Source organism: Saccostrea cucullata, unplaced genomic scaffold (genome assembly GCF_032062105.1).
Source record: "Saccostrea cucullata isolate Sc308-1 unplaced genomic scaffold, CSIRO_AGI_Scuc_v1 ctg3534, whole genome shotgun sequence".
Taxonomy (NCBI): Eukaryota; Metazoa; Mollusca; class Bivalvia; order Ostreida; family Ostreidae; genus Saccostrea; species Saccostrea cuccullata.
The window spans coordinates 137,749-153,113 of record NW_026921127.1 but is presented as its reverse complement, the minus strand read 5'-3'; the positions used below and the strand labels follow the sequence as shown (position 1 = coordinate 153,113).

Below are 15,365 nucleotides of genomic sequence, written 5' to 3'. Positions count from 1 at the left end.
TACTTTTGCTTCAGTAATGTATAACAAAATATTGATCAATAGAGAGTTATTGATCAAAGACTGTTGGCCCCTTTGAGCCCTTAATTTGAGGGGTCAGCCCCTTTTTCTTGATGTCAAATGAAAGGTCTTGTGATTTTGAAGCTTTTTTGTTCAACACTTATTCAGAGATTTCTATTTGTTGTGGAGATATGCTACATATAAATATTTAGGGGCCACCCCTACAAGTCCTTAATGGGGCCATTTTACAAAAATTTCAAAGTATGCATATTGTTAAGAACATTATTCTGATCAACTTTTGTTCAATATTGTTTATCAAAATATTCCCCCTTTTTAAGATATAAAGCGTCAAAGATTTAGCATTCTGGCCCTTTGTGACCCCTTATTACGTAAGATATACTTAAAAGTTGAAAATATGTTGTTGCAAATGGTCTAAAATTAATAAAAATCGAAATATCGAGCAGAAAAAATGATAAAATTTTTTGGTCACAAAGGGGATCGATCCCGGGTCGCCCGCGTGACAATCCAACGCGCTAACCATTCAGCCATCGGGATCGCCGCTTCGCGATTTCAAACGCTAATATCTCGAGATTGGCTTTTTCGATTTTCAAACAAATAACATATTTGGCTTCTGCAAAATGGTCTCTATTCAATTCTAAAATAAAAATATTAAAAATGAAAAGTTGAAAAAATACGTTTCTTAAATTCGCTTCCGGTTTCGACCGGAAGTACTGACGTCGCACGAAAAGGCGATTCTGCAACGCTATAAGTCATGAACTAAGATCTCCAATTAATCTTCAGCTCATATCTTAAGCAGTTTTTGCTATTAAATCAAGACAAAATTGCAGTTTAAAATCAGAAAATTGCCCATATCTCACGACCGGAAGTGACGTCATAAAAACGACCAAAAACCTATCAAGATCGATTGATAAGCTACTACATATAAAAATTTCATGTAAATCGGCCGAGCCGTTCCCGAGAAATCGCGTGCACAAAATCGGTTGGAATAATAATAATAATAGGGAAAAAGAAACCTAAGAATAACAGAAAGGTCTTCCGTTGGAAACGGAAGACCTTAATAATAATAAAGGTAAAAAAAGAAACCGAAGAATAATAGAAGGGTCTTCCGCTGAAGACGGAAGACCCTAATAATAAAAGTGAAAAAGAAACAATAGAATAATAGTAGGGTCTTCCGTTGGAGACGGAAGACCCTAATAAAAATAGTGGAAAAGAAACCTAAGAAAAACAATAAGGTCTTCCGCTGAAGACGGAAGACCTTAATAATAATAGGAAAAATAGTGGAAAAGAAACCTAAGAATAACAGTAAGGTCTTCCGCTGAAGACGGAAGACCTTAATAACCAAAGAATTTGGCTGGGAGACATAACAGAATCATGGAAAGCTTGACCAGAAATTCAATTCAATAAATGATTACAAAACAGTGGTCTCCCAGCCACAATATTGTTACAACATACAGATGTGATAATGCGGTAAAATACAACATCAAACTTTATTGGAAACAAAAGTGGTGCATAAAAAGCGCCTCAGGACACACAAATAAAAACTATGTGGTTAATTAAACAAATGAGGGGGATGAGGTGGAGGTGGTGGTTGCTTTTTTGTTCACAAAAATTAGGCGGCAGCACTCCGAGTAAACAAGAAGTATATAAATAGGAAGCCTTGCGCGGCAATCTGATTGGCTGAAAACAGCTAAGGCCTTGACAAAAATTTATGGACGCGGTAAAACTGGAACACTGGAAGAACAGGGTTTACAAATTAATGGTAACATTACAAAAAGATAAACACATTGACATCCACAAAAATACATACATGAAATTTTTAACATAAATCGCTTTATTTGAAAATAAACCTTATTTTAACGGTTGTTAACTATAGTTTACGAACGCTAATCTAAGTTTATCTGTCTGTAATAAAACGTTAACAATAGATTTTGTTGATAAAAATAGATTCTCGTTTGTAAACTATAGTTAACAATTGTAAACTATAGTTAAGAGTTGTTAATCATAGTTTCACAAATCGTGAAACTATATTTATCAGATCGTTAACTATAGTTAACAGTTTATAAATTATAGTTTACAAATCGTGAAACTGTATTTATCGGATAATCTATGTTTTTCAATCGCAAATGATTGTTTTTTGGTGTTAAGTATAGTTTACGGTTGTGAAACATAGATTATCGCGTAAACTATGGTTTAAAGATTTAAAATATAGATTAACGTTGTTAACTATAGTTTACAGTCCGTAAACTATAGATCACAACCGTTAAACATAGTTTATCGACTGTGAAACTACAGTATATTTTGCTCTTTTTTGTGAATGTGGGTGCCATAATTGAATGTTTTAGAAATCGAATTAAAAAGATTTTTTGTTAAATTAGAAAGATTTTTCGTCAAATTACAAATATTATAAATATAGGACTTTTTTGTAATTCAATTTAACAATTAAATCAATTTAAAGATATAAAAGAGGCAATTCGTCTATAGAAACCTTAGCTTACTTAGTATTAAATTTCAAATTGTGATTTTTTTTATTTGAACGTAAATACCAGTAACACACAACATGTATATCTTTGAATATGGTATTTTTATCTCAGACAAGCCATATACATGTATAACTTTATGAATCACTAATAGTGGAATATTTTCTGAATTACAAACAGGGAGGTACGTAGCAAACAACGAAAAATATAAATATGACAGAGGAAATTCGGACTGTTAATAATTATCACATCCATGGCCCAAAACCCTACTCTGTGTAAAGGTATACCTTAATGGAAGATACTTCTTAGTTCTTCGTAATACAGATATCTTTTCATATACAAATTTACAAACAGCATCGACATGTGTATAAAAATTAAGTGAATATTCAATATGAATTCCAAATAATTTTTCATGTGTAACACTCTCAATGAAATTTGTAAATTTAAATTTTGGTTCGTCACTTTTGATCGTCTCTGATGTGTGTCTATGAACATCCATTTTGTTTTTCTAGTATTCAAAACATCTGATTCCGATAACACCATCTTTCTATATTACTTATGTCCGAAGATAACATATTTTGAATGGAAGAAACATTATTATCAGAAAAGTGAAGAGTGGGGTCATCCGCAAATAAGTCAATGCTTGATTTCTCTATGAATAATGGGAGATCATTGATGTAAAATAAGAAAAGAAGTGGACATAAAATTGATCCCAGTGGCACTCCCGCTCTGACTAACTAATTTTCAGATAATATATTTCCATGTTGAACACTCTGAAATGTACAGTTTGAGGACAGATGATACAACGGAAGCCCATTTAGGACCTATCAAAAATATTTTTTAAATTTGATAGAACGAATTGTCGAATTTGTTTTAACAAATTTAATTCGTTATAACAATTTCTTTGAATTCGTCATAATGAGTTTAATCTGTTATAACAAATTTGTTGAATTCGATATAACGAATTCAAAATATTCTTAATACGAATTTAACTCTTTTGAACGAATTCTAAAATTTTTATTAAAAATCAAATTCATTAAAACTGTTTTTTAAAATTTGTTATAACAAATTAAATTTGTTTAAACGAATTCAAGAAATCTTATTTCGAATTCATATATATTTTTCTATTGGCCAGATTGTTGAATTTGTTTAAACGAATTTAATCCGTTATAACAAATTACAGCATTTTTTTTTAACTAATTTAGTTTGTAATAACAAATTTTATAATTCGTTTAATCAAATTAAATTCATTATAAAAACTTTTTGAATTCGTCATAACAAATTAAACAAATTTGTTATAAGAGATTAAAATTGTAATAACATATTCTACGGAATTGTTATTATAAAGAAATAAATTCGTTATAACAAATTATATCGAATTCAAATATAATTTTTGATAGTTCCTAAATGGGCTTACGTATGATACAAACGAACTTTTGTCAAAGAATTTGAAAATAACAACTTGGGCCATGTTTAAGGGGCCGATTATAGTTTTCATTGCGCAACACTTCGCACACCATAGTAAAATGAAGCGTATTTACTGTTTTTGAGCATTTTTTTCGCTCAATTAATAAAATTAAACAAAATTCAAAAAAAATTAAAGTTTAAGTATGTAATTAGAATTCTTTAAAACTGATTTTTTAACGATTTTGCAATTGATAGGTCAATTGACGTCGTTACAGTGTCCTTTTGACGTTAATGTAATCTAAAGCTCTTAAAGAAAGGGTTAATAAAATGTTACTTAAAGTAATTCCACCCTTCTATGATGTCATAGGTTTTTACAAAACTGTAATTAGTTTAAATTCATACCTAATAGAACAATATCTCTTGGAAGAATGCTTTACAATAGGTGTAATGATAAAAACTGTTAAGTTAAAGAATTAAAAAATGCATGTTTTCTATATTTAATCAATTATTCAATCTTTAAAAAATGTTGACAAGGACAATAACTCCGTCTAAGGACTCTTCATTCTGGCATTTGCTTTATTGTAAAATAGTTTCCATGAAATTCACAATTCAAAAGTATCTTTTCAGTAGGAAGTTTTTAGGAACACTCAGTATCAGAATTATGCATTGAAACCATTTTTTTATACATATTTTTCATAATATTGTTTATAGAAAATGTGCGATTTTTTTTATGTTGACATACACTTCTGTTTATTTATGTTTCGCATGTTAAATAATACCACTTATACGAGCCTGGTCTCGGATAGGTGAGTTTATTTCAGTAACCCAATCTTTCAATCCGGAAAATTTTGGTACATTTACATATACTAGTCTTATACTTAATTGTTTCCTCCTCTTCCTTTCTTGATAAAACGGTAAGGTTATGGAAAATTTTGTGAAGTTGAATTGTTGCAATGTTTTAATTTTGACCTATACATTTTTTGCAATAATTGGAAAGTTTAAAGTATATTTAATGAAAAAAAAATGCAGTTTTTGTACTTTGAACCTATAAAATTGTGAGGGTGGAATCACCTTAAGAAAAGTAATAAAGATACGCTTTTGAAATTTAAAACAGAAATTTGAGAATAACTCCATTAATTTAAGTATGTTTTCCTATAAATCCTTTGTGCCCTTCATATTTTGTAGTACTCTATAAAAACAGGAAGATTCGTTAATATTTGGCATTTTTAGATGCCCCCTCTGGTAACAAGCTTAAGACGGTAGAAAGTTTTATTTCTTACATATAATGTACAATACAGTAATACTCATAAAATATTTTAGTTTGAACAAAAAGTATACTGTAGTATTTGTATAATTTGCTTTAAAGTGCGAAAATTGGCATTTTCCTATATAATCCTATGGTATAATGTACCTGTACTTGAGAAGGTCACTTAATAATAACTGGAGGGTAGATTTTCCCAAAACTGTGCATGTGCATTGAAGCTAATGTAAATTATTCATGGTATAAAAATTAAGAGTTTCGCTATTGTAGTTTTCTCAATATAAAATCATAGTCGGCCCCCTAAATGAGTAATATGAATAACTTTCACTGCGTAGTTTTTAATTTTTTTATTCAAATTTGCACAAAAATGGAATTTAAAGTGAAAAAATATTTGTATAGATTAATAAGGATGGTTTTAGAAGAGCAGATCTTTGAACAACACAGAAGTTTACAATTTCTTTATTTTCTAGAAATCTATTATATGCATCGATTTCGATAAAATTAGGCCCAAAAAATATATACCAATCCAGGAATATTTTTTTGTTTGTATCATCTGTCCTTAAATATGAGACAAACCATTGTATTGCTTTGGGGTCAAATTTGTAGCAACGTTGCTGTCTAACAATTGTTATGTTGGACCAGCAGGCCAGTCAAAAAGGAAATTGTTAGACCAATGTAATTAACATTTTTATTAGTACTTAATATATAGAAAGCTGTTCATCAGAGTATAGCGAAAAATGTATTAAAAAGCTATGCATCCCCGATACTTTGATTAGGGGGGCATACAAAAAACAGAGCAAAACTTATTTTATGGGGGGTGGGGTGGGGTGATAATGCTTCATATATACTTAAATTTCCATACCAACTTTCTATAGCAACCAAGCACAGACAAGGTGTAATCCTTCCCCTTTTCTGCTGAAGGAATTGGTTATATAAGACTACAAATTATCAAGACGTCGGACTACTGGGCTGTCGGACTATCGGACCGTCGGACTACTGGGCTGTCGGACTATCGGACCGTCGGACAACTGGGCTGTCGGACTATCGGACCGTCGGACTACTGGGCTGTCGGACTATCGGACCGTCGGAATACTGGGCGGTCACCCTCTAGATGCATCAATAGACAAAGATTGAAGATTCTAAGCCAACAAGTATTTAAGATATATAAAAGTAGATCACCGTAACCTACTTTTTTTCTTTGAAAACCCAAGATAAATCAACTGACAAAGTTTGATGATTCTAAGCCAAAAAGTACCTGAGATATTCAAAAGTATGTCACCATGACCTACTTTTTGGTCAAAATTCTCTAAAAAATCCAAGATGCATCAACAAACAAAGTTTGATGATTCTAAACCAGTTAGTATTAAGATACTTAAATACATGTAAAGCCAGTAAATGTCAAAAATTAGGTAACCGTGACATCATTCTCCGAAAACCCAAGTTGCATCAACTGATGGAATTTGATGATTCTAAGCCAGTAAGTACTGTAGATACTTAAAAAAAGCCATTAAATGTCAAAAGTAGGTCACAGTAGGTCATCGTTGAAGTGACCTTGAGACCACACCCCTCTGCCCCAGGGTGATGCCTTGAACAATTTTTAATCTTGAACATATCCTGATCCTTATATGTAAGTTTGGTGAAAATCTGCCCGGTGTTCTGGAGAAGATTTTTTTAGGAACCGGTACTTTTGGTTTTGTTGTCCTGATTATCTCCCCTTGTTTAAGGGTCCCAACCCTTATTTTAGTATAAATAGTAGCCCTTGATCTAAGGATACCTTGTGACAAATTTGATACTGATTGGCCAAGGGGTTTTTGAATTATGGCCCATATTCTAAAAAGTTAATGCACACCGTACAAATGGTCATAGCATTAGCTCTTTGAGCCTTTGGCTCAGAAGACCTAAAAAGATAATACTGAACTTGAAATAATTAATGCCTCACTTTCATTGAAATAAATATCATTTAAAATTTCTTTAGTACCAATAATGTAAATTTCTCTATTACAAACATACCTCACCCCTGCAGTAAAAATCTGTTTCCCTGTATACAATTTTACACCGTAAAATCTCTACCTATTTTGTCATTGTATCTCTATGCATATTTGTATTTTCACATGATTAAAGCTTTTTATGTAAATTGTGTTTAGAAACAACACCATTTTACTTGTTTTAGAGGCGGGATTTCTAGAACAAAACAATCTTAAGTAGTGTGAAGTTTCCTCTTTCGTTCATTTAATGCTTTGACATATTTTGTCTTAAAATTACGCACGGTGTATTCTGAATTATCCGGGAAATCGGAGGAAAATTTCCTCAGAGCTTTAAGTGTTCCATTTTCACTCGCATTTCTGCCAATTAGTGAAGCAAAAATAACCGGTGGAAATACAGAAGTCGGAGCTTCGTTTAATAATTAATATAACAATCCAAACTTTGTGTTTACTACACGATCAATATGTCGGCGTGGACAGTGCAAGGTCCAGTTTCCAACTGAAGATCATGTATGAAACACCCATTTTAGAACAATGATGAAATACACAACTAAAATGAAGAGTTACTCTGAACAGATGGACATAATTGACATATCTAAAGTATTTGAATAATGATTAACAAGTTCACTCAGGCACAGGTGGCGTCAAATGTCTTGTGGTCACGGTCCTTAATTATGTTTTACTTAGCACTATCAAAAAAAATATAATTGTGACTCAAAATCTGCTCATTTCACACGGTCACAGTACCCCGTCTCGCCCCCCGAAACACGTTCTCGTGTTTCGAAGTTTTTCTACTGTTAGTGGGAGCTCTTATGGCAATATTTGGATTTCTTGAATGCTGGTTTCGACCTCCACGGGGCGGACTACTGTAAATTGCTCTACTATAGGCAAGAAATGGTTCAGCATGCTTGTTTTGCTTTAGCAGGGAAAAAATCTGTGATTTTTGGTCTTTGCTTGAAAACTCTAGGTCAGATATAGCTTTTATAGCTTTCTTCGACTCCTCAAGCTCAGTTGACGCAGCTAAAAGTTTTTCTTGAAGTTCTCCGATAGTCTTGTCTTTCTCCCATAGTCGAACATGAGACGTTTTCCGCTCGCACATCCATTTGTTTTTATAAAGTCGAACATCCGATTTGTAGAGAGCCGCCTGTTCCACGAACTGTTCAGCTTGTGTTTCCAAAGTTTCAGCATGAATTTCAACGACACTTACTAGGGAGAAAGGCATTTCACTTAAAGATTCTTTTTCTTTGTGGGTTATCCGAAATTTTATTTTTCTTTCTCTGTCTCTGGTTTGCTTCCTTTTTGATTTCCTTCGCACCGTACCGTACATGTTTTGTTAGTCTGTGTTTCGACTGAGTGCGTCGGTAATGAAAAGACGGCACAGATGGTACGGGAATTAAGTCCGTGTTTTACACATCCAAGCATAGTGTCCTCTTCTTCCACACTTGAAACATGATGACGTCAGTGCGTTGTAGACGGTCCAGCCGTGTCTTAATCCGCAGCGTTCACATTGTTGCAAGGTGAAGCGCGGTTGGACTGGTCGCATCCAAGCAGAAAAAAATGGAAATAAGTCCATGATTAGGGGAATTCTGATATGAAGAATGGCAAACTCGCTTAGCTGTATGAGAGTCCTGGGATCTATCTACTTAAAGTATATACAGTAAGCCTGGGTAAATTACCTTTAGGAATCTCCACCAAATATAACCTGTAGAACCAGAAGTCTCTGTCGAGACTGAAGCTCTACTGGTTTGTACTTATAGCAAAGGAAAGAAAAGTACTTAAAGGGGGAGGAAATAAGCACCTCCTTCAAATTTACCTGGTCTTAGAACCTCTGTCAATCATCTGAAATTAAGCCTGGGATTGGATACCTTTATTTGATTGACATTTAGTTTGCTGCTGTTGTGTATATCTTGTGTACCTTGTCTGGGGATCGTACCGACCATCGAATTAACTTTCATACTTTTGATGCCTACCGCACTGTGTACCAATGTGATAAAGAAGCAATCAAATCGTTCTTTTCTTTTTTCTAATTCATAAGAACATGCCTAAATATAATCAATCTATTTAAATAATTAAATAAATGACAAGAAAAAGATGGCTATATAATATATATTATAAATTTAATTTTAAAAGGGAGGATTTCATATCACGATTACAATCGATAATTTTAATTTTCGTGTCAAAGAACGAGTTTAAGTATTCCTCCATTAATTAACAAAATAAACCTACCTGCGTTTGAAGCTAGTATCATGGAATTAAATAAAATTATTTTTTAAAACAAGTATGACAACATTGTAACATGGTTCACGAGTCAAGCGAATTTCTATTTATAAGACAAACCTGTACGTGTTGATTTTCTTCTAGACATGCATTATGGTGACAAAGTTACGGTATAATAATACGTTTTAGAAGAGAAATTACTCGAAATATATATTCTTGCTTTGTATTCAATGTTTAAAATTAATAATGAATCCCGAAAGAAAAAAAAAACCATGCTGATGATTCTTTTCCCGTTTCATAGCTGTCGGAAAATCAACCCCGGTCCGAAGCCCTGGTCATTTTTACCGACCATGCGTTATGGAAAAATCAAGTAGGGTTTATCTTAAAAAGATATTTATTTAGACAATAATATTTCTACTTCATCATTTTATTCTCAGAACATCGTTTCTAAGTTTCATTGTTATTTACCGAGAGACTGTTTTATGATTCACTTGCGTACGCGACGTGTAATTTGAATTACTTCCCTTTTTGTCGCCAGATTACAACGACAGATTTTGGTGCTAAATGTATTTTCGTTAGAACACTTCATTAAGAAACACACTGTATATAAAAAATGTCGAATTATTAAAAATATTAATTATTTTAAAAGAAAGAAATGAAGAAGGATTCTGTCTGCAACAAAAAATGCTAAAATATTTCGCATTTCAATTCATGAGCTAAACATGAAAAAAAAAAAACGGCCTCTGTTTACAAAGTCGTTGGAAAACGCATACAGGTAATACACCCAGGGGCTCAGGTAACATCCTGTGTATATAGGTAGTATACACAAGCCAGCGTCATTCCCGCGGGGCTTCTCAGCCCCTTCGATTAAGCTCCACCCCACACCAAATTTACCTGAGGAAAACCGTACGGTTAAAAACCTCGGCCTTTAAGCAGTTGGGAATTGAAACTTTTCAACAGCAATAAATAGAATAATGATCCTTGATTAAGTCTCTTTATGTTCTTAGTGTAGTCTACTTGCACACTGTATTTGGAGTAGCATTTTGAGAGTATTTAACAGAATTTTTTATTTTTAGTAACCATGGCAACACCATTCATCTGAATCAAAAACCGATGTACTAAATTATGAATCTTTGTGTAGTCTACTTGTGTGCTAAGTTATACTGAAATAAGACCAAAACTGTAGGAGGTGTAGCATTTTGAAAGAATTTCACAGAAATTTCTATTTTTAGTAACGACAGCAACACTGTTCATCGAAATCAAAAACCGATAAACAGAATTATGTATCTTAGTGTAGTCTACTTGTGTGCCAAGTTATATTGAAATCAGACCAAAACTGTAGGAGGAGTAGCATTTTGAAAGAATTTCACAGAAATTTCTATTTTTAGTAACCACGGCAACACCGTTCATCGAAATCAAAAACCGATAAACAGAATTATGTATCTTAGTGTAGTCTACTTGTGTGCCAAGTTATATTGAAATCAGACCAAAACTGTAGGAGGAGTAGCATTTTGAAAGAATTTCACAGAAATTTCTATTTTTAGTAACCACGGCAACAACGTTCATCGGAATAAAAAACTGATACACAGAATTATGTATCTAAGTGTAGTCTACTTGTGTGCCAAGTTATATTGAAATCAGACCAAAACTGTAGGAGGTGTAGTATTTTGAAAGAATAACACAGAAATTTCTATTTTTAGTAACCACGGCAACACCGTTCATCGAAATCAAAAACCAATAAACAGAATTATGTATCTTAGTGTAGTCTACTTGTGTGCCAATTTATATTGAAATCAGACCAAAACTGTAGGAGGAGTAGCATTTTGAAAGAATTTCAAAGAAATTTCTATTTTTAGTAACCACAGCAACACCGTTCATCGGAATCAAAAACCGATAAACAGAATTATGTATCTTAGTGTAGTCTACTTGTGTGCCAAATTATATTGAAAAAATCAGACCAAAACTGTAGGAGGAGTAGCATTTTGAAAGAATTTCACAGAAATTTCTATTTTTAGTAACCACGGCAACACCGTTCATCGAAATCAAAAACCGATACACAGAATTATGTATCTTAGTGTAGTCTACTTGTGTGCCAAGTTATATTGAAATCAGACCAAAACTGTAGGAGGAGTAGCATTTTGAAAGAAATTCACAGAAATTTCTATTTTTAGTAACCACGGCAACACCGTTCATCAAAATCAAAAACCGATACACAGAATTATGTATCTTAGTGTAGTCTACTTGTGTGCCAAGTTATATTGAAATCAGACCAAAACTGTAGGAGGAGTAGCATTTTGAAAGAAATTCACAGAAATTTCTATTTTTAGTAACCACGGCAACACCGTTCATCAAAATCAAAAACCGATACACAGAATTATGTATCTTAGTGTAGTCTACTTGTGTGCCAAGTTATATTAAAATCAGACCAAAACTGTAGGAGGAGTAGCATTTTGAAAAATTGTTTACAGACAGACAGACAGACAGACGGACGGACGACGGACGCATTACTATCGCATAAGCTCTTCTGGTCTCTGACCAGTAGAGCTAAAAACACAAGTCGATGCTTCGTTTAATAATTTGTTATAACGATCCAAACTTGGTGTTTACTACACGATCGGCGTGGACAGTTCAAGGTCCAGTTTCTAACTGAAGATCATGTATGAAACACCCATTTTATAACAATGATGAAATACACAATTAAAATGAAGAGTTACTCTAAACAGGTGGACATAATTAAAGAATTTGAATAATAATTAACAAGTTCACTCAGGCACAGGTGGCATAAAATGTCTTGCGGTCACGGTCTTTAATTATGTTTTACTTAGCACTATCAAAAAACGAAATCCGTTCATTTCACACGGTCACACAATTTCGACGTACTGATTACTCTGAATCTGCCCGTATTTTTTGATCTACGCATACGTTATGCACAAGGCAGATAGAGCATGGGGGGATCTGAGTTAACTTCACAATCTTTGTTCGTACTATCTAGAGATTGATCACCTGTAACCTCGCTATGGAGTGTAGGTGCTGGCGACGTCGTACTTGGTTCCAGTGGCCCCGGTGCGGAGGCGAGGATGCAGACTTTTACTTCAAATAATCTTCCATACACGTTTTAAACGTCTCCTCGATCGTCGGCATGATCTTCGACATGCATTTCTGAAAAAATGGTACTAACGTCTTCGCTTCTCGTCTCTGACGTTGTCCTTGTTGTAGGTGGATCCTGACGTTTGGTCGAGGTCCTTCTTCGTTTTGGTCTTGATGCCATCCTAAAACAATTCATAGCCATAAATAAGGTGGTAATTAGAAATAACTGTAACGAGCGCCACCAATCAGCGTTTACTGAAATTTAACTGCATATATGGTTATAAATCATATCTTTTGTTTACTATTGATAAATAAAGTATTATTTATATAAATATATTTGTGTACATGTACTGTACATATTTTGCCACAATTGGCCGAAGCCGTGTGGATGAATCATATAAAAGCACGAAATGCTAGAGCAGTGTGATATCAAATCATAAAATAAAATATATATCACCACTATATGCCGAAGCTGTATGGTTGAATCATACGAGTATATAACCACTATCCGCCGAAGCAGTGTGGTAATAAATCATGATCATATACATATAAAAAAAACATATTGCCGAAGCAGAATGGTTCAATCATATAAAACCACAATCTGCCGAAGCAGTGTGGTGAACTAATTTATAGTTCATATATTGGCATTGGCCACCAATTGTGGTGCCTCTATTTGAAGCATAAATAAAAGTTGTTATGCCAAATAATTAAGCAGTTAGAACATGAAGATTTAGACCAAAGAAATGACTACGGCTAAATCATTAGGTTTTTCGTCATACAGAAATAGGTAGCCAAAAAAGCTTTTACCTTCCAGGTCAAATAAAAACAATATTGGAACCCACGGATGTAGATTCACCCTAGGACAAAAACTTCTGCTGTAACGAAAATAACTGAATTGTAAACATTGCTAAATATGCTTAACAAAAGGTGCAAAAATATGGACGATTCATGAAATTAATATGTAATATAAACCATAAAATTTTTATACTGCTTATAAAATTAATTATTGTATGCATGATGATCATGAAAATAAAAAGATAAGGAACTTTAAAATGTTAACTAGAACACATCATATGTATTTTGCGCCTGTGTACCCGAGAAGCCCCTGTCTTCAAGGGTAATTAGTGATCCCTGGATAACAGAAGGAGAATTACCCTAATTTGTCTTAAGAGTTTGTACTGTCCAAGATTATTTAAATGGACTCCGTCACATAAAACGTTATTCCTGCTACAGATAAAACCCTTCAGTTTCCAAAAGTGCATGTCATCTTGTGTTGCTCAAGTCTTCAACAAGCGATTAGCCTGATCCACTCGACCAGTGTATTCCGAAGGGCTGATATTTCTTGTTCGATTCCGGGGAATAAAACTCAAAATCACCACGCTTTTGAGGTTGAATTGTCTCTTAAGTAGTGACACAAATGAAACCAGTCTCATTACGATACAGTCAATGTCCTCGGAGGAATCTAGATCGTTGCCTCCTAAATTCACAATGACATGCTGTGGTCGCTTATCTCTAACCGCGGCAGTGATAGCGCGGGTGTGTGCGCGATTGCCGATTGATCCGCCACTAATACCATTGAATTCAAACAATCCCAAGTTTCTTATATTAAACGTTTCAGCGGGAGGTTTACCATTCAAAAAGTTTCCAAATCTGTGTAAATGTGAATCACCAACAAAAAGAATATGCATCTCGGCGATTGTACTTAACGATGCGCTGTGGATATCAGGTTACAGCGATGTGCAAACTAGAAGACGAAGTAACGCTATTCGCCTTATGACATTAATAGGCTCTGAATCGAACAAATTACCTGTTTAAACGTTCTGTAAGACACAATCCTTCATAAAATAATACTCCTTTACGGAACAATTCCATAAACAAGAGGCCCACGGGCCTTATAGGTCACCTGAGCATTATGCAACAATTTTCCAGTTATTGAATTTGATTCATGTTTTAAGCCAGATGCTATATGACATTCACAATTTTGAAAGAGGCACCACTGATCATCATAACAATACACTTAGCAGTTGCTTAGCTTGGTTACTGAATACCCATATGCAGGGTAGGGGAACAAAAATGCATTCCAACTAACCAGTACTGCCCCTAACACTGTGACATAAACCCCTGACCCTAGGTCCACAGATTGCATAAATTTCAAAAAAGCACCCTTAATATCAAAAAATAAATGTTTTATAAATACAAAAAAGCAGATTTCAATAATAAATTCATTTTCAGTATATAAGTAGAGCCCCCACCCCCACCCCTCACCCTGGGGCTTTGAAATTCACAATTCTGTAAGATTAGGGCCCTTGCTCATCATAACTAAAAAGGTAGTTCATCTGCTTTATACCCAGAGACAGAGATTTAATGTATTTTCATTATATAATCAATTGAGCCCTGCCCCTCTAACACCAGAACCCCTGACTCTGGGGCCATAAAATTCATAATTTTAAAAGAGGCATTCTTGCTCATCATAACTATGTACTTAGTTTATTTAATTCCTAGGAGCAGAGAAGAAGATTTTCAAAGAATTCATGTATTTTCCATATATAATCAATAGAGCCCTGCCCTAACACCAGAAACCCTGACCCTGGGACCATAAAATTCAAAATTTTGGTAAAAGCACTCTTGCTTATCATAACTATGCACTTAGTTAGTTTATTTAATACCTAGGAGCAGAGAAGAAGATTTTCAAAGAATTCATGTATTTTTACTACATATAATCTATAGAGCCCCGCCCTAACGCCAGAACCCTTGAGCCATAAAATTCACAATTTTTGTTGAGGCACTCTTGCTCATCATAACTATGCACTTAGTTGGTTTATTTAATACCTAGGAGCAGAGTAGAAGATTTTCAAAGAATTCATGTATTTTCACTATATAATCAATAGAGCCCCCCCCACCCCCTAACACCAGAAC

The 15,365-nt window shown here is 33.9% G+C and overlaps 1 long non-coding RNA gene across 1 annotated transcript; it reads right to left on the bottom strand.

The window, feature by feature from the left end:
* Nucleotides 1-12,565: 12,565 nt before the first annotated feature.
* LOC134259218 (uncharacterized) lies at nucleotides 12,566-14,319 on the bottom strand. Its single transcript, XR_009990304.1, has 3 exons — nucleotides 14,257-14,319; nucleotides 13,257-13,324; nucleotides 12,566-12,631 (listed from the first exon to the last, which is right to left on the bottom strand). It is a non-coding gene; the product is annotated as an uncharacterized LOC134259218 (long non-coding RNA).
* Nucleotides 14,320-15,365: the final 1,046 nt, after the last annotated feature.